The 20,460-nt window shown below is 44.3% G+C and overlaps 1 protein-coding gene and 1 pseudogene across 7 annotated transcripts in view; one reads left to right on the forward strand and one right to left on the reverse strand.

Annotated features, from left to right (window-relative positions):
- SH3GL3 (SH3 domain containing GRB2 like 3, endophilin A3) overlaps positions 1-20,460 on the forward strand; it is a 283,463-nt gene that overhangs the window by 155,025 nt on the left and 107,978 nt on the right. The window lies entirely within an intron of this gene.
- On the reverse strand, positions 4,593-5,708 carry LOC137202738 (actin-related protein 3 pseudogene; annotated as a pseudogene).

The raw sequence follows: 20,460 nt of genomic DNA on the forward strand, positions 1-20,460 counted from the left end.
TTGGCAATTAATTTAAAGTTTTAAAAACCTCTGCAGGCCAAAAGAAACACATGTGATGAATTACCATGGTCCATTGCCAAATGGTTGGCGACGTTTTTTTGAACGTCTTAGGCTAGCACATATTGCTGAAACGGTTCATAGGCAGGTTGACATCTCCTCTGGTTTGAATAGTAGAAGGATGATTCCTGGTCGCCTGTGGTGTTGCCAGTACTGGCTCAGGAGATAAATATGGTTTCTGTAGAGACAGCTCTTGGCTTTTCGCCTGGGACTGTTCCTGGAAACCTTGTTGGAAGGCAGATTGGATGGAACCGAGTTGAGCATTCGCCCATGTGCTGTTGTGTTAGGCTCTCTTCGAAGGAGCTTGGCCAGCGTAATGTGGGAACTGTGGAATGATCAGGTGTGAGGGCAGAGAGCTGTCTAGTCATGATACGAATTCAACAGTGCTGAGTGGGCAGAGCAGTAGAAGGCAGGCTTTGAAGTGAGTGGGCAGCCTCACACGACTGTGGGAACATGGGCAAGAAATGAGGGGGAGTGAGCCCTTTGCTCATAGTGACCTATTTGGGACTATTTTGAGAAGAGAATGCAAGAATAGGTAGTGTCTAGAATAGTCTAAGGCAGATGGAAGCTCTTCCCTGGTGCTCTCATTGAGCCTTCAGACCTCATAAGTAAAAGTTATGTATCTTAAGACAGAATTTGATAAATTTTATGTAACTCGTAAAATCTGCTTAACAAAAGTTAAACAACATCCTTGAATTTTATTTATCCTGGATCCCTGCTATTCAAATTGATGTCTTAGATGAAGTGCTTTTTCCAAGAAAAGACTGAATCGTTGTCTAAACCTCGTGGTCATGTCTCTTCAAGGGTTGAGTTCTCAATAGGATGGCACGACATCCAGGACTAGGAGTAGTGTTAACAGTCAGCACGTAATGCAGAAATTTCAGAGCGAAACGACCTATACGATTCCATAATTTGGCCATAAATAGCAAAGACTTAGACCCTTGGGAGCTCAAAGCCCATAACTCACTTTTTTTTTTTTTTTTTGCGGTACACGGGCCTCTCACTGTTGCAGCCTCTCCCGTTGCAGAGCACAGGCTCCGGACGCGCAGGCTCAGAGGCCATGGCTCATGGGCCCAGCCGCTCCGCGGCATGTGGGATCCTCCCGGACTGGGGCACGAACCCGCGTCCTCTGCATCGGCAGGCAGACTGTCAACCACCGCGCCACCAGGGAAGCCCCCATAACTTACTTTTATTTTTCCTGATTTTCAGCGGTGGATTTCTTTCCTGGGGGACAGTGGATGGAGGCCCAGGTTTATTTTGAAGGAGTAGAAGCGGGTGTAGGAGCAACTGAGAAAATAAAGGAATTTCTCTTGTCTTTTTTTCTTTTCCGCCTGCGTGGGTATTGTTAAATCAGGTATATTAAATGTACCTTTCATTCAACTCCATTCCACTGTGTCTTGAAGCTGAACTTGCAGGAACTGAACCTCTATGGCTGTTGGTGGAAGGAACTGGGAAGTGCAGAGACTGGAGGCCTGTATTTGAACAGTGGTTGTGCCAAAATGGGGGGGCTACGAGCCTCACCAGCTGGCTGTGGTGACTAATCGGGGGACCGGGGGCTCACTGTCAGGGGAGGTAGCAGGGAGTACTGCGAAGAGTAGCATCTGGGTTTGCGAAAACTACGTTTCCCACGTTTGCCAAGAAGTGTGACTGGGAGAGTAACTTCACTCTCCTTGACGTTGGTTTCCTCATCTCTAAACGGCAATAATGAAACCAATATTAAAGGTTCTTCATGGGTGTTTCCATTTATTGAACATTTTTAGTTTGTACAGACTGTAAGGAGGAACTTACATGTATGTAATCTTCACAGCCACTTGCTCAAGTAGTGGCTATTTTCACCGTTTTAACAAATGAGAAAAGATGAACAGCCCTTGAAAAGTGTCTGGACCCAAATCCTCCCTGTGTCCCAGTGTTTGGCCTGAAGTCTCATTCAGAAGTGTTATCAAATGAGAGGAGGCCCAGAGACGTGAAGGGATGGCCTCAAGGTCACAGAGCTTTCTCATCTTAGAGTGAGGGCTTGACCTCAGCAATTATGAAGTCCCCTCCATTTGTTGTGCCTTCCTGTGTGATGAACGTGATTGCTCAAGAATGAATTAACTGGGACTTCCGTGGTTAAGACTTCGCCTTCCATTGCAGGGGGTGCGGGTTCGATCCCTGGTCAAGGAGCTAAGATCCCACCTGCCTTGCAGCCAAAAAACCAAAACATAAAACAGAAGCAATATTGTAACAAAATTCAATAAGGACAAAAAAATATAACTAAAGTGAGATATATATACTACCCAAATGATTCCTAAGCACTATGGAGGTAGAAATCATTAAAAAAAAAAAAAAAAAAAGAATGAATTAACTAATGCAGAGTCTGATAAATTAATTCCTCTGTGGAATAAAGAGAAAAGGTATGCAATATTTTTGTTTGCCACCATAATTACTTTAAAAAGATAGCTGGTTAAAATGCAGTATTAAATCACATTTGAATCTGTTTGTTTATATGTATTTTATTGTGTGTACCAAGTGTCCAGGAACTACCTAAGGAACATGTAGGACGTATCCAGTGAATGTCTGATACAGCAGTGTATGCTGCCTGCTGCTTTGGCTGTTGGCCACTGTCTCCCACTTATCTGCACATGCTTGACAGTGTGCATAAGATGGGTGTGATTTCCTTGCTTGCTTTTCTCTCCCTGTTCCCTGGCTGTTCTTGGCTTTGAAGCTGACATCCATTTTGCCCCGACAATTATTGTAGATCAGCAGACCGTGCCACCCATCTCTCCTGGAATCTACCATCATTTCTTGCTTCTTGGCTATTTTTTATGGCTTCTTATTTCAGTTTCTCCTCTCTTCTTCATTCCTCCCAGCCTCAACATGCAGTCAGTAAGTCCTGTGTAGATTCTGCCTCCTAAATATTTCTCCCATTCACCCCCTCCTCTCCATCCCCCCCACATTCCCCTGTTCCACGGGGGCTTATGGCTCTTGCCTAAGTGAACACCGTACCTGGTTGCCACTAGTATAAATTTGACTTTGTCATTCCCCTTCCAGGCCTTGCCATGGAGTTCCTACAGGCGTAGGGTAGACTCTCAGTTCTTTAAGTTGGAGTGTGATGGTTTCAGCTCTTTCTAGCAACGCTCAACCTCCGTTCTCCAGCAGCTTTGGGCTCATTCTGTCCTTTGCCTGTTCTGTTACTTCTGCCTGGAAAATTCTTCCCCATCTTCAGAGCCTGGAGAACTAGTTCACCCAGCTTCCTTTTATTCTTCCTCCTTCTCCAAAGCTATTGCTTGCCATCACTGCTCCCGGAACCCTGGGTGTACACACATCAATAATGTCACCTTTGTTGTATTGAAATCATTTTGGTTACTTTTTAGGCCCTTCTACCAGACATTGCAAGCTGCTTCTCACACAGAAGTCTACATTTTTATTAAAAATTTTAAAGCTAATTTAGTTTTAATTTATTTTCATCACTTTTTTTCATGATCCAGATATCTTTAAATGCAATGAAAATTAACTTTCCATGATATGTCAGAGACTGGAACTAAAAAAAAACTTCTCAGACTGCAAAAGAGTTATACAAATGAAAATATCAAGTGGAGATCCAGTTATCAAAATGAAAGCACTTGACATATTAAAAGTTAACAATTATTTGTTTAGAACACATAAAAAGTCAGTTTGCTACAGTTGTTGGATTTTCAAGAACTGTTGCAGAGGTTTGAAGAAAATAGATTTATTAACTTAAAAAGAACTTGAAACAAGTATTCAAAAGAAATTTGTGCCTTTATTAGAATGATGTTAGGCTTCAAAAATGACCAATTAAATGATTAATTTTTTTAATAAGAAATGACCCTATAGAACTGCAATACTGGTCCAACAGTCCTGTTTTTACCGCAAGAAACAGAATGAGAGTTAAACAGAAAGCACTAGCAGGTATCAGTTAATCTAAGGTAATAGCTTCTTCGTTCCAAAAGCACTTGCAAAGAAAAACACTGGGGGGCACAGGGCATGGAGGCTCTTCCTAGTAACTGGAATCCCATGAGTGTGTGTGTCTATGCCATGTGTCATAGGCTACTTTTTGAATTTGTCCTTTACGTGGTCACTTTTTCCCTCAAATACTAGTTTCCCCGTGACTTTTTCCCTCAAAGGATAAAAAGCATGAAACGTAAGCAAGCTCTTTGCATCTTACGCTTAGAAGTGTTCAATTCAAGCGTCATGTATGTTTATCGGTACATTTATAGTGTACCGATAAACCCCATCAAATCTTGGCTCATTCAATAGTATAGAACCTATCAGGGCACAGAAAGAACGAACCCCTGCTTCTTTTTGTTACACATACGATTCAAATACTGAATCTGAAGAAACACATTTAATCATTTTGGCTCTCCTTTACATTCCCCATGTTGATAAACTTACTAAAATATTCCTGTGTAATTGAGTGTGGTCCTGTTATTTCAAGTCAAGTTTAAAATCTCAAAACCAGCCATCCAGGCAAAAAAGGCAATCAGAAAGATGATTTCTTCCTCATCTCCCTAACCCCAATAACTATGAAGTCAATTTTACATGATTCCAAACACTGAATCGTGATGAAAAATGCTGAGCCCAATTTCTTCGTAATCCTTTCTGGTGTGGCATGCATGGTAGAATTCAGGTGTGGAAGCCAGCATGGATCCTCCAAACCAAATTGCCTGTGACTGCATTTTGGGTGTAATGACTTGTACATTGATAGGTTTTCGTGTCAATCTACCACCACTCAGTTCCTCACCTAATTTCAGCCTGGCATCTACAGTTCTTTTCAAATCTCTTTGCAAGTGATGTCCGATGTCCCTGAACATGGTTGAGCCTCCAGAGAGGACGATATTCTTGTAGAGAGGACGTCTGACATCAGTAGGACAGTTGTGAATTACTTTATCTACAACTTCTGAGATCGTTTGAGTAAAACCTGGATTAGCAAACTCTAGATGAAAAAAATTTCAGGTCCCAAGAATTTCTCAATAACGAACACTAATGGAAAATTCTTTCTTTGAGATAGCACTGATTCCAGTATACTGTTTAATCCACTTTGCTCCATCTGTGTCATACTTGGTTAAATTCTTTCACTAAATCTGGGCAGGCATAACTATAGTTTAAAGTTTAAAGTTTCCTTTAAAGTTTCCAAAGATTGCTCTGAAGGATTCTTACTTCTCCATCTCTCAGCAGTTGCTGAATAAAATATGTTCTTTTTCATCCTGTGTTTGGAATGTGCTTAACACAGCTGCCAGTCACATACCCTTCAGCCACAGGGGCGGCATGGGTGACACTGTTGCCACTGTCTATCAACAGATTGTTTTCCTACTTGTCTTGAGGTCCAGGATGCAGCTAAGGCAAGAATGGCCTGTGCAGAAATGTACGAGCCTAGAACATTTCAGCAGTATATTCCCTGTTTTCTGGAGTATTCAGTGGAGGTTCAGTCAAAAAAAAATGGTCTTCAGGTTCTGCTCTTAAATATTTAAAGATCATTTGATCCATAAACCTTTTCATCAAGTCCCATTCTTCAACAATGCCATGGCGGATTGGCCACTTTTTTGCATATGAAGGTTTTTCTGTTGCTTCATCAGCAATGAAGAAGTCTAGGTCATCAACACCTTTCATCACCCTCCTTTCAGCTTTCTCATCCTTTCTTTTTGCTGACTCCTTAATAGCAATACCCTGTACCATAGTCCAGCACACAGGCCGGCAGCCGTCCACCATCTTCCTTGTCACCTGCTGCTGCTGCTGCAATTGTCTGTTTGGTGCTGACTGGGGCCAGGGTTGAGCAGCGGGAGATAGAAGCTATTTGACCATCCACAGCTGGCCACTCTGTTTGTCATGGGGTGAGGGATGGAGACGGGAAGCAGAAGCAGAGGCAGGCTTGGTCAGTGGCTACCACTTCTACAACCCAGGCAGGTAGGCTGTCCTGGAAGTCTTTAGAAGTGCTTGTTGAGTGACTGAATGACTGTTTATGCTTACATTCTTTTCTCATGAATTCAAGCTTACAACTTTTATAGAAATTGGAGGTTTCCAGACTCCTAATAGCTGAATCATTGGGGTGTTGGTTGCACCAAAATTAAAATATTCTTTTATTGTATTAGTTTGATATTTGCCTCTGGCATCTACTTTGTTTTGAGCTTTGACTTTCATAAATTAGGAGTCGGGACTTCTTCACATCCAGGAAATGTTATCTTCATATCCAGGAAAAATGTTTTGTAGTCAATCAACTAATCATTCCATGAGCATAATCATAATGCTAATTAGCTGCATTTGGTAGAAGTGCTGGGTACTGTGCAAAGTATTTTTAGAGACAGCATCTCATTTCATCTCCTTGATACCTCTACCAAGAAGGTACTAACCTATAATGGAAAAGAATCTGAAAAAGAATACACACACACACACACACACACACACACACACATCTGAATCACTTTGCTGTACACCTGAAGCTAACACAACATTGTAAATTAACTATACCTCAATTAAAAAAATGATTATTGGAAAAAAAGAAGGTGCTAGTCTTATTTCTCCTTTTACAAGGGAGGAAATTAGGCTTGGCAAGGTTAAGTAAAACTTGCTCAAGGTCATACAGCTGGCAGGTGGTCTTGTAAGGACTCAAGGACAGGCCTTGAGTGATTCCAAGACAAATGCAGTACAGTACTTGTCACCATTGCATGAGATAAATCCGGTGCTACCCTCCAGTCTCTTCCTCATGATTTTCAATCTTCGAATAAATCCAAGGTGTCTTTATCATTCATTTGAACCATATGTCACCTATTTAGCCTCTATTAAATAGAAGCTCTAAATCAGGAGTTGGCAAACTGGCCTGTGAGTCAAATATAGCCCATTACCTATTTTCTTTTTTTTTTTGTACAACCTGTGAGCTAAGAATGATTTTTACATTTTGTAATGGCTGAAAAAAATCAAAAGAATTCTATTTTGTGACACCTAATAATTACATATGATTAAAATTTCAGTGTCCGTAAATAAAGTTTTATTGGAACACACACCCAGGCTCATTTTCGTGCATGCTGTCTATGGCGTAAAGCAGAATTGAATAGTTATGACAAGAGACAACATAGAGCACAAAGCCTGTAATATTGCTCTCTGGTCCTTTACAGAACACATTTGCCAACCTCTGCTCTGAGCTGTAAGTCTAGGGAATTTACGTATGCTGGTGTGCAACATTTCTGCAGCCCTGGACAGAACACTAAAAACGTTTTGTCTGCATCTGCAATTGGGTTGTGTGTTTTTTGGAGGATCTCCAATCACTTAACAATTCTGATTCATCCTGGTGACCTGGGAAGGGACTCGCTGTGGAATACATTCTTACTTTGTAATTCAGGAGACTTGCATACCCCAAAGTCACTTCTGGTCATGCCTCACCGTCTGGCACACACCAACGAACTCCTCTATCCAGAGTTTACAGTGCTGGCGAGGAATGGCCTTGATGTGTTTACTCCGATGGGGACATAGTGTTTTCTGTTTACAGGTTGTTAGGCATTCTGCCATGTGCCGCATTGTAATTCCTCACCAGGGAAACAGTGCTTGCTCCCCTCGCTGGGTTCCCTCCACTCCCATCATCATTCCCTTCTTGTTTTAATTATTCCGACTTTACTTTGCCTTCTCCTTTGCTTCATTTTGAAAGAGTCCCAATTTGCTTTTCTTGCCAGTTCTCTACTTGCTTTTCCCAGGGCTCAAAAATGATTCTTGAGGGTGATGTCATTTTCATGTTTATCTTTCCTCTCTAGCATGACTTTGATTAAATATGTATATTTTAATTGGTAAGCCGAGTTCTAAGGGAGTTGATCGTTGCAAGGTCCGTGGCCAATTTCAGCCACAGTTAACCTGAGTCGATTTGTACAATAGCAGTGGAATGTTTTGGCTCCTACTGCGGCAGGAGTGGATCATATATGTTGTGTAGGCTTTTCAGAAACTTCATGCAGAAATTATGTGAAGCAGATGGTACCCTTTTGAGTTGCCAAACATGCATATTTTAAAGAAATGTGGTGTATCTATTCTTCTTGGTAGATTTAGACGGGGGTTCTTTGGGAATGGAAATCAGCTGAAATTGCCATAATTGAAAAATTCTTGGAAGCTTATCATCAAAATAAGGAGTGTAATATCAGAAGACCAACATAGACTAAGGAACAAATATTATTGGATTTATTTAATTTACTTCTCCAAGGACGAAAAGCCCTGTAGTCTCCACGATATGTCTTCTCTTTGATAAGGCTGTTGATTCGTTCATTGAGATCTCTTGAGGGCATTTGGGGCAGTGAGAAAAGGTGGGTACGAGGCAGGGGAGATTGCATGGGACCAGAGAGCGAGGGCCAAGCCATTTAGCCGAAAGCTAATGGGATGGGGTGACGTCACTCTGAGAAGACAGGACCTGGGACAACTTGCAGGTTAAGGAAGGGGCAGAGCCTTGGGAGGACTGCTGCTGGGTTTCTTCTGAGCAGGTAGGACATCTCGATCAGTCGTAGTTACCTCTAAGCATTGACCAGGCAGGGTTTGCAGAGGAGGAAGCTGGGTCTCTCCGCAGGTAAGATGAAGAGCATGATGGAATCCAGGAGCCCCACCCAGGTAGGAAGGAGAATATAGCCGGCTTGGCTCTCTGCACTGGCACTTGCTGGGGAAATGCTTCTTTTTTTTAAAAAACAAACCTGAGTAGGGCTTCCCTGGTGGTGCAGTGGTTGAGAGTCTGCCTGCCGATGCAGGGGACGCGGGTTCATGCCCCGGTCCGGGAGGATCCCACATGCCGCGGAGTGGCTGGGCCCGTGAGCCATGGCCGCTGAGCCTGCGCGTCCGGCGCCTGTGCTCCGCAACGGGAGAGGCCACAGCAGTGAGAGGCTCGCGTACTGCAAAAAAAAAAAAAAAAAAAAAACCTGAATATTTTTCTTTTTTTTAAGTTTATTTATTTATGGCTGCATTGGGTCTTCGTTGCTGTGTGCGGGCTTTCTCTAGTTGCAATGAGCACGGCCTACTCTTTGTTGCAGTGCGCGGGCTTCTCATTGCGGTGGCTTCTCTTGTTGCGGAGCACAGGCTCTAGGCGTGCACGCTTCAGTAGTTGTGGCACGTGGGCTCTGGAACACAGGCTCAGTAGTTGTGGCACACGGGCTTAGTTGCTCCGTGGCATGCAGGATCTTCCCAGACAAGGGCTCGAACCCATGTCCCCTGCATTGACAGGTGGATGCTTAACCACTGTGCCACCAGGGAAGTCCCTGGGGAAATGCTTCTTAGTGCCTCAGTCTTCTTACCTGTGAAATGGAGATAACTCTGCCTAGGGCTAATGTATTTATTTATTATTATTTTTTTTAATCATCTTTATTGGAGTATAATTGCTTTACAATGTTGTGTTAGTTTCTGCTGTATAACAAAGTGAATCAGCTATATGTGTACATATATCCCCATATCCCCTCCCTCTTGAGCTTCCCTCCCACTCTCCCTATCTCACCGCTCGAGGTGGTCACAAAGCATCGAGCTGATCTCTCTTTGCTATGCAGCAGCTTCCCACTAGCCATCCATTTTACATTTGGTAGTGTATATATGTTTTTTTTTTTTTAACATCTTTATTGGGGTATAATTGCTTTACAATGGTGTGTTAGTTTCTGCTTTATAACAAAGTGAATCAGTTATACATATACATATGTTCCCATATCTCTTCCCTCTTGCGTCTCCCTCCCTCCCACCCTCCCTATCCCACCCCTCCAGGCTGTCACAAAGCACCAAGCCAATATCCCTGTGCCATGCGGCTGCTTCCAAATAGCTATCTACCTTACTACGTTTGTTAGTGTGTATATGTCCATGACTCTCTCTCGCCCTGTCACAGCTCACCCTTCCCCCTCCCCATAACCTCAAGTCCGTTCTCTAGGAGGTCTGCGTCTTTATTCCTGCCTTACCCCTAGGTTCTTCATGACATTTTTTTTTACTTAAATTCCATATATATGTGTTAGCATACGGTATTTGTCTTTTTCTTTCTGACTTACTTCACTCTGTATGATAGACTCTGGGTCTATCCACCTCATTACAAATAGCTCAATTTCGTTTCTTTTTATGGCTGAGTAATACTCCATTGTATATTGGTAGTGTATATATGTTAGTGCTACTCTCTCACTTCGTCCCAGCTTACCCTTCCCCCCCACCCCCATGTCCTCAAGTCCATTCTCTTCCTCTGTGTCTTTATTCCTGTCCTGCCCCTAGGTTCATCAGAACCATGGGCTAATGTATGTATGAAGCTTACATAGTATCAGGCTCAATTCTGACTTGGAGGGTTGTGGTGAGGATAAGAAGTTACGTATCTAAAGTGCTTTGCACATAATATGGTTCAACAAATGGTGATTTTATTATAATAATCATTTAGAAGGGAGCTGTGTTACCTGTTGGTGAAGAGTTTGGGTTCAGAGTCAGGGAGACCTGGTTGGAGTCCCAGCGCAGCAGTGTAGTAGTGGTGTAATCTTAGGCAAGCCCCTTCCCTTCTGTAAACCTCAGTTTCCTCTTCTGTACAATGGGGAGAAAAACAGCTCCAACATGGTGGACTCAGAGGAGTAAATGAGCTAATGCATTTGAAGTATTTAGCACAGGGCTCGGCATGTAATAAACATGCAAAAAACACTAGCTGTTACGTTTTTCCGCTGGCCTCCTGCCTGGGACAGAAAATCAAACTCTGCTCCTTAAAGCAGAATTTGGCCAAGCTCCACCCTCCTAAGGTCCGTATGTGAGAACCCACTATTGGGTCCCTGGGGAGCAGAAGGCCTGCTTGGGTGATGACTTAGGTCTCTCAATTCTCCCTCAACCCCTCCACAATGCTACGTGTTTCCATACTGCATACATTAAGGTCTGCACTTAGTAATTTATGGTTTAAGGGCTGGGTGTGTATTTCCGAGATCCTTCAGAGATGAGCACATTTGGGATCAACACTGAAGGAACACCCTTGCTGCTTCACTTACGTGGAGGTAGTATATTCTGTTGGTTAGGGTGTTTGGGGGTGGGGGGTAGTGTAGCTGGACTGTGTATATTGTTGCCTGGGTTTGAAGGTTCCCATAAGACTTTGAAACAGGGATTTGTGGGGAGGCAGCTTTTTGGTTGTTGTTGGGTTTTTTGTTTTTTTTAAACATCTTTATTGGAGTATAATTGCTTTTTTTTACATCTTTATTGCAGTATAATTGCTTTTTTTTTTTTTACATCTTTATTGGAGTATAATTGCTTTACAATGGTGTGTTAGTTTCTGCTTTATAACAAAGTGAATCAGTTACACATATACATCTCAGAGACAGCGTGGAATCCACGTCAGAGTTATGCCAACCAGAGGCAGGAGGCTGGGGCGTTTATCTACCAACTTCCCCTTTAGCATTGGCTGGGGGCTGCTCCTGGGAGCATCTGATAGCCACTAGCTACACATGGCTATTGAGCATTTGAAATGTGGCTAATGCGACTGTGATAGAATTCTAAAATGTTTTTTAATTTTAATTCATTAAAATTAAAATTGCCATATGTAGCTAGTGGGTATGGATTGGATAGCACAGCCACCATGAAGTTAGACACCAAGTGTGTTTTGTTTGCTGCTGTGTTCACAGCCCCAGATTCACGTAACAGGCACTTAATATTTGTGGAAATAATGAATGTAACTGGAGGAAGTCTCTGGCAGGGTTTTCTTTAATTGCTTTGCCAATGCTTCCTTTCCTCTTCGTGTGTCTTCCCAAGTTTAGGTAAGGCACTCTGCCACCTTCATTAGTAGCTACCACAAGTGCTCTTTTCGGGGCATCTGTGGGACTTCCACCCTGTGGCCCTTTATTTATCCCATTGTGTGTGCCAGTCTGACCAGTGAGTGAGGGATCCATCCATCCTTGCTTCAGGCATTCTTGCCTGCTTTATGTTTTTCAGAAATTTCTCAAAGCTGCTGCCAGGTAGATTGGAGTTGCCCCAATTTGCAAAGCGGATCTAGATGATTCCAAATTTTATAGTCCTTTGGTCATTCCAGTTGTTCCAGCACCATTTGTTGAAGAGATTATCTTTGCTCCATTGTACTGCCTTTGCTCCTTTGTCAAAGATCACTTGACCATGTTTATGGGAGTCTACTTGTGAGCTCTCTGTTCTGCTCCATTGATCTGTTTGTGTACTCTTTCACCAATATCGTGCTGTCTTATTTAACTGTAGCTTTATAGTTAGCCTTACAGTGTGATAACCTCAGTCCTCCAACTTTGTTCTTCAGTATCAATCTTGGCTATTCTGCGTCTTTTGCCTCTCCATGTAAAACTTTAGAATCATTTTGTCAATATCTACAAAATAACTTGCTGGGATTTTGATTGGGAGTTTTTTTTACCTTTATCATGAAAAAATTTAAACATATAGAAAACTAAAGAGAAAAATACAGTTAATATCCCGACCCCATCACCTGCATCTCACAATTGTTAACGTTTTGCCACCTTTGCTTCATCTTCCTTTTTTCCTGAAATACTTTGACATCATAACATTTCGTTCCCAAATACTTCAGTGTGCACATCTGAAAAATAAAGGCGTTTTTCTCCTTAACTATGCTACCATTATCACACCTAACAATGATTCTTTATATCATTCAACGCCCAGCCTATAGGCAAACTTCCCTAATTATTCCCAAATGTCTTTGGGAAAGAGAGAGCTCTGGACTCTTCTTCATTTTATAAGGATACCAATCCTTATCCATCCTCCTTACCTAAATGTACTTACCTCCCAAAGACCCCGCCTCCAAGTAACCATCACATTGGGAGTTGGTGCTTCAACGTATGGATGTTGGGGCTGGGGAGACAAACATTCAGGACACAACAATACTGTGTACAGATATTTGAGTACCTTTTCAGTTCTTTTGGGTATATACCTACGAGTGGAATTGCTTGGTCATTTTTAAATCTCTTATAATCTAGAAGAGTTCCCTTCACCTGAGTTTTTTCTTTTTGTTCTCTTTTCTCTCATGACATCGGTTTGTTGAAATGACCAGGCTGGCTGTCCCACCTTTGGGCTGTGTCTAGTCGTGTCCTCATGCTGTTTTTCAGCACATTCCTCTCGGCCTCGAATTTCCTATAATTGGGCTCTGATGTTTTAATTTTCTCTGTGGTCTCTTCTTTCCTCAGTTCATTCTGTTGGATACATTTGCCTCCTCTATTTTGTACTTGGCCTATTTTGGAGGAAGGTGCCCTCATTTCCTATCACAGACCCAAAGCAGTTTTTACTCTTCCCTGCAGTAAAGTTATGTGCAAGAAGGTCTTTGCTCTTATTCCTCGAGGAATTATTTTTGTTCTCCTGTGCTCCAGTTTCTGGTCATAGGCCTCAGACTGTCGTGTTTCTATTTACTTACCCATGAATAAGCCTAGTGTTGGCTCCTGGATGTGAGACACTGTTCACTCACAGGGCCCTCCCTGACCTCACTGACTGAGGCCAGCGGCTGAGCCGGTGTCTCCAATGGGACAGTTCTGGTCTGTCACACATCTCGGGCAGCTGTTTTTGGCTGACATAGCTTCTTTTCCCCCAACTGTCCATTTTCTGACAAGGGATAAAATGGACATGGGCCCTGCAGGGCCCGAGGCCACCTCTGATCAAACTTTCATTGCATGAAAACGTATACCTGCCTGCAGGCACTACTCCAGGGTCACCCAGGAATGCAGTTGGTCTGGTCATCTCTGCACCTTGCTGGGTTGCTCTCTAGAAGCTGTTGCTTCAGGATAGATGAGGCAAGAAAGTTACTGATGAGACATAGGGACTCGACTTCTTCAGAAAGGGGTTCCCAACAGTGTCGGGCTGGTTATGTGCTTTGGATTGAATCCCTTGGAGTTTAGGGGAGGAGCAGCCAGTGGAGTTAGGGTATTGATGAGGCCACGGCTAGCCTATATGGTGCTCTTTGTGAATTAGAAAAAGGCACCTTTTCCTCAAGACCCTGACTTCCATGTGCGGGAACGCTGTGGTGCTCTACATACTGAATTTGTTAGAGCCGGTCATGGGATTGCTACTTACTAGAAGACTGTATGGTAAGCACAGAAATCTACAGTGTCTGTATGGAGAGGGTGTGTTCTCTGAACAATGTACTCAGCTTCACACTGCAGCCACTTCTGGTTTGGGGGCTGATGCGCACTTGTCAGTGACTACATACCTGAATTCCTTCCCCTCAGTGGAAGATCCTTCTGATTTCGGTATATGGTAAATGCACTCTTATCTTGTCCAGACCTGTTGCTATTTTTAGTTTTCAAGGGGACTTTAGTGAGCATCCAGGCACTGTAAGTTACCTGCCTCCCCTGACCCGGAAGACTGAAGTTGACTTTTTGACAAAGATCCTGGCCAGTTCTGAAGCTATAATGCCGTGCACCGGGGTTGAATAACGGTGCCCTGAGAGTCCAGCATGGCTTGTGCTGGTGGATGGGATGCCTTGTGAAGAGCTGGTACGTTTCATGGCTTAACGGAATGCTTTGTTTCTTCTGATGGCATTCTCCAGGCAGCTGTTATATCTTGTATGACTCCCAGGAAATGAGGCTGGCTTCCGGGTGTGACTCTAGGAATCAGGCTTATTGGTCTACTTTCCCTAATTATGATGATAAATACCTACTTGAGAAGAAAATTCAAGCATCACAGTAAAGCTAAGGGAAAAAGGCTAAAACCACTTAATTTCCATTATCCAGGGTCAACTACCATTACCTCCATTTCTCCATCCCTTTTTCCACTTTCATCCAGTTTGCTTTTCCAGGATGTTTACTGCTTCCTTTGATGGGGATGAAGACTCTCCCTCGTGCCCCCGAAGTAGTAGCTGTTCTATTACTCAGTCCTTAGCCAGTGTTTGATAGCCTAGGGGCAACTTTATGTATTTGCAAACTGCATTATTCTTCCATCACTACAAACACAAGCGTCCTTTCATATTGAATGGTCCAGTAACCCTGGGGCACAACCGTTTTAGATTTCAATCTGCCACCGCTTGGTGATCTTGGGAAAGTCACTTAACCCCTATGGGCCTCCACTTCTAGTTAAAATGAAGAGGCTGAACCAGCATGCCCTTTCCAGGTGAAATCAAGCAGGGGAATTACGCCCATTTGAGAGAGAACAGCCTGTGGCACAGGTTTGTACCTGTTGTCAGTGGAGTCTAGTGGGAATTATCTAGAGAGAAAGGAGATGGCTAGCTAGCTGGACAGGTAAGAGGGAACTGAACCTATCTCCAGGGCCTGGGCATTTTTTGGCAGGCTGGGGGAACGGGGTCATCAGGGACAGAATTGTTTGGCCCACAGAGGTCAGCTAAGACGTTGGGAAGAGACTGATGGCCTTGTGTGAGAACTAACTTCAGAGAGAAGGACGAAGTTGGGACCCTCAAGACATCGCCACGCCTGGATATTTGGCCTCCCCTTCTCCGTGGGTCTAGGCTGCCCCCCTCCTGCTCTGCCCCATTAATGAATGCTTTGTGATGGTTCGTTGTTGTTATTTTCTGAGGACCTTGATTAGCAAAGGCTTTGCTGTCGACACACTGCACTGTTCAGGTGACTCTTAGATGCTGGTCACTAATGGATAAAGGCCAGAAGGACACTGGGAGTCATCAAAATGGCTCGGCCTCTGTGTGGAGAGGAAGCCACTCAGGTGGTCTCCTGGGGATAAGAGTTTGTTTTTTTTCTGGTAAATGCAGTGGGTAGAAAATGTCATTTATACGTTTTGAAATATCCACCATAGGCATAGTGAAGAGGGAGAGGGTGCTCTGACACCTGGGTCTTTGTCTCTGGTTCCTGGCACACAGCTCCCCACATCCTCGGCACCTCCTAAGTGATGAGTGTCTTTAATATGCTAATGAGATTACTGTTGAGTCGGGGCTCCTAGATAGATTTAGGATGGGGGCTGGTCACCAGAAAGAACAAGGCATGAATAGAGGGTTGAAATTTTTAGCCCTACCCCCTGACTTCCAGGGAGGGGAGAGGGAGTGGGGATTGAGTTAACCACCAACGGACAAAGATTTAATCCATAATGCCTACCTGATGACCCCTCAGTAAAGACTCTTAAAAGAAGAGGTTCAGAGAACTTTCCAGTTGGTGAACACATGGAGGTGGTGCGCCCGGAGGGGGCGTGGGAGCTCTTTGCTCCCCGCTTCACTGCCTTGCTCTGTGCATCTCTTGCATCTGGCGGTTCCTAAGTTGTATCTTTATAATAGCCTATTAATGGTAAAGTGCTCTCCTGAGTTCTGTCGGCTTTTCTAGCCAATTATCAAACTTAAGGAGGAGATTGTGGGCATCCCCAGCCTTGTAGCCAAGTGGGACAGACGTGTGGGTAACTGGAGACCCGACCCTTGTGTCTGGCATCTGAAGGGAGGGCAGCCTTGAAACCTGTGGAGTCTGATGCCAACTCCAGGTAATTAGTGTCAGGATTGAATTGTAGGACACTCAGTTGGTATTGGAGAATTAGGGAATTGGTTGTTGGGTGGAAGAAGAAGCCACACATTTGGTGTCAGAGTGTTTTGAGTAAAAACAGATCACTGTCCCTGATGCCTTTTTAAGAAGATGTGTAGGCTGGAATATTGTGAGACATTGAAGGAACTGGCATCACAGAGGAGATAAAGAGAAACTCTTTCCCACTGGAGCCTGGCACCCTTCCTGAGCTCCAACGGTCAGTGTTTCTTGAATGAGTGAATTGACAACATGGACTCTGGTCTGGAGAAGGTTTGATGGAGGCAAGTAGAAATGACCTCGGATAATTAAACTACAATGAGGTTCTTTACCAGACATCAATTACTGAAGATTTTCAACTTGTCAGTATTGTATGAAGCATTCCTTTGGGCTAGATCATTCTCTGAATTTAATTTTAGCATTTCTTCACGAGCCTTAGCCTCTTTCTTTAGCGTGCATTCTATGTGCATTACAATGCAGTAAGGCAGACTTTTCTCATAAAATGGTGTAGGTAAGATTGAGAGGGTCTAAGCATCTCTCCACTTTGGAATTTGTTGAAGCTTACAGTGTAAGCAGATTCACACATGCAGAATTCAAAGTCAGAGAGATACATGTGGTGCTTGCACTGTTTTGGTATGGAAGTTGGTTTCAAAAGGAGGTTGGTATTTGAAAGACACTCTAAGGAGTGGGAGAATAAATGACATCTTCGGGTGTGTGTTCTAAGTCACAAGCAAACCCTCCTTGAAATTTTCCAGCGAGGCCTTTGGATGACACAGAGCTTGACTTGTCTACTTCATATTTGCTCAGCTTCCATAGCATTTGGAAGAAGTTGGCCTGCTTGGGAATATGCTGAATTAAGGAACATAGCCAACCAATGAAAGAGGAGGAAAATTTGTTTAAAGCTAGACAAACCTTTAGTTGTTAGAGACCCTTACTTCCTGATGTGATGCAATTGGAAGGTCATGGCGTCACCCATAGGTATTCTTGTTAAAAGATAGAACCGGGATCTGATCAGTCTCTAACTGTTTAATCCACAGTAAATGTTGAAGATAGCGGAACATGTTAAATAACACCATGGGAATGCAATCCACCAAATCTACAATGCGGAAATTCTAAAGGGCAGATGACACACTTCTTCAGTAAATAAAGGGCAAAGAACAAGACAGAGAAGGAAATGTAGATGAAAGAAACTTTTAGTGGACTGCAGCAGCTACAGTTGAGACCCTGCTGGGAACTCTGGTGACCCTCTGCCCACGGGCTTTCATTCTGTCTGTAGGATTACGCATGGCAAGCAGAGCAGAGTGCCAGAGAATTTATGGCCTGGAGAGTTAATGCCCCTGGAAACAGTCTTCAGCCAGTGATGGATGGGGAAGGTGGATAAATACCCAAGCTTCCTCCCCATCTCCCAGGGCTGGGGTAGGGCACAGGGGTGCCCCACACTGTGTCCCAGAGTTGTCCAGAGGAACCGTGCTCCATTTGTCCCCAGTGGTGTGTACCCTTCGTTGGCTTTCTTCCCTTCCCTGGCTCCTTTTCCTATTCTTCCACTAGTTTTCCTGCTAACACCTCCAAACTGTTTAAGTTCGCCCTTAAATCCTTGCCTTGGAAGCTGTTTCTGGGGGAAACCAAACTAAGAGACAAATCAATCCAATGAACACGTGGGCCTTATTTGCTTCTCATCTCAAACAAACCATCTGTAAAGAGGCATAAGTCTATTGAGGAAATATGATCACCAAGAGGGTGTCAGATGGTATTAAGGAATTATTGTTAAGTATTTTTAGGTGTGAAAATGATTTCTGGTAATGTTGAAAAAAATGAAGAGCACTTACTTCTTAGAGATACATACATACTCAGTTATTTGCAAATGAAATTATATGATGTCTGGGATTTGCTTTAAAATAATCAACGGTGGGGGGCGGGGGGTGGACCAGGAGGGGGATACTAGTGAAATAAGATGGGCAGAATTTTCAGCAGTTGTTGAAGCTGGGTGATGGCTAACTGGCGGTTCACTACGATGTTCTGTCTACTTTTGTGATATGTTCAACATTTTCCAAAATAAAATGTTAAAAGGACACAAAAAGAAGCACTTGAACACCCTCATGGTCCCTTCTCCTCTGGGTCAAGATTAAATTATCCTCTTCCCAGCCTTGGCACTGTGACACGCCAGCTTTGTTTTGGATGGGTCAGCCGATAAGCGGAGGAGTTATTGACCCTTCTCCACACTGGCAGCCTTCCTTTCCCCCACTGTGTCCACCCATTCCCATAGCCAGACTAGAGACTCTGGCATCACTCACTGCCTCACCTTGAAATCTTAAATGCCATCCTATCCGCTTCTGCTCTGAAACCAACTATTCCTCTGATCCTGTTGCATCTGCCCTCCAATTTGTAAGTGCCCTCCCTCTCCCAGTGTAGTCATACCCACATGGTCTTGACTGTTATAGCCCAGAACTGCTGGAGTGGGCAGGATGGGAGGGGTGGGCCTGGAGACTGGGGGTCAGGCCAGGTTAGTGCTGTGGTCAGTAAGTCTAGTGGGCTGTGGTGACTTTGGCCTTGGCAGTACTCCAGGGGCGTAATAGTGGTGGTAGGGGGCAGGAGAGGGAGAAGTGCTGCCGTGGTTCTAAGAAGAGGAATGGAAACTCCCATCAGGGGAGGTTCCAGCAAGGAAAGAGTTTAGTCCTCGGGAAGAGAGGGTTGGAGAAAGCTGGGGTAGTTGTCAGGGCATCAGCCAAAAGGTCTGGACTTTTCCAGAGTGAAATCAGAGCATAATTGAGAAAGTGGGGCAGAAGCCCAATCTTGTATACTGAACACGTGGGCCAGGTTTAGGCTGGGTCTACCGCCCGAGGCTGACCACAGATATTCCAGGCTGTGGGCCTCAAGCGGACGGCAGCCTCAGCCCTGTGGGGCTGGTTTGTGATGCGCTTATTAGTCAGTGGAGCAGGGGGGGTGAGGATGGCCATGGAGAACCTGCCGGCTGAAGGTCTTTCATATTTGTCTTATTTAAGGAGAGGTCTCAGCTCTGTACAAACATAGGACCTGGTTTTATTTTTGCCGATAAGTGCTCTCCACTGTGCGGGAGCAAATTCTACTTTCCTTCTGCACATTACGACCCTCAGGATACCTTGATTAGAGCCAAAGCTTTCCTGCCAGTCTCCGTGTTTACAGCACCCTTCGTTTCTGAAACTGTGACCTAACCTGTTCCCTGCGGTGTGGCTGGAGGAGGCGGGATCCTGGCTGCTGGGGTGCAGGAGGGGCTGTGCTCAGGCTCTGAGGAATCTCTTCCCTCTCCTCCTTCTAGGGGTTTCTTCCCCTGGTGCTGGGTGCAAGAGGGACAGCTGCAGAGGCCAAGTTCTTCTGTGTCTCCGACCTGGAGGTGGTGTGTGTTGGGGGGAGGTCCTGGCCTTGCTCTGGTTCTGCTTGGGGTGAACAGCTTTGCCCTAGCGCCTTGACTGCGGAAGACCCCCTCCTCCAGAGTGAGCTGGGTCTTCTCCCTTTGGTGCCATCAGTGGTATAGAATCCTACCCTCTTCTCCTGGTGCTGTGTTCCTTACTTAGCCCTGACGCTCCTGGAAAGCCCCATGGCTCCTCTCCTGCTGTTCCCTGCCTTGCAACTTCTTGTTGAGACAGGGGAACTAACTGGAGTCCTCTTTCCCACCCTCTGAAGGCCAAGGAGAGCAGTGTTCCTTCTTTGAAGGCATCTCCAAATGTTGCAAGTGGTCCCCATGGGAGACCCCGTGACTTGACTTTGGGGAAGGGAAAGCACCTGCATTGGTTTCCCATGAGAAGGGGAAGAAATAAGAAAAATAGCTAATACTTACATAGTGCAATTCTAAGCATGTTAAAGAATTTAACTGATTTAATCCCTGTAACAACCATTTGGAGTAGGTATTATCATACCCCTTTTGTAGACGAGAAGTCTGAGGACCAGAGTGGATATATATTGCCCTAGGTCACATAGCTTACCAGTGGCAGATATGGGATTTGAACCCAACTCGTCTGGCTTAGGTGTTGCATATCCCTCTCACCCTGAAGGACCCTTTTACCCACAA

This window comes from Pseudorca crassidens, chromosome 1, assembly GCF_039906515.1.
Source record: "Pseudorca crassidens isolate mPseCra1 chromosome 1, mPseCra1.hap1, whole genome shotgun sequence".
NCBI classification, from domain to species: Eukaryota; Metazoa; Chordata; class Mammalia; order Artiodactyla; family Delphinidae; genus Pseudorca; species Pseudorca crassidens.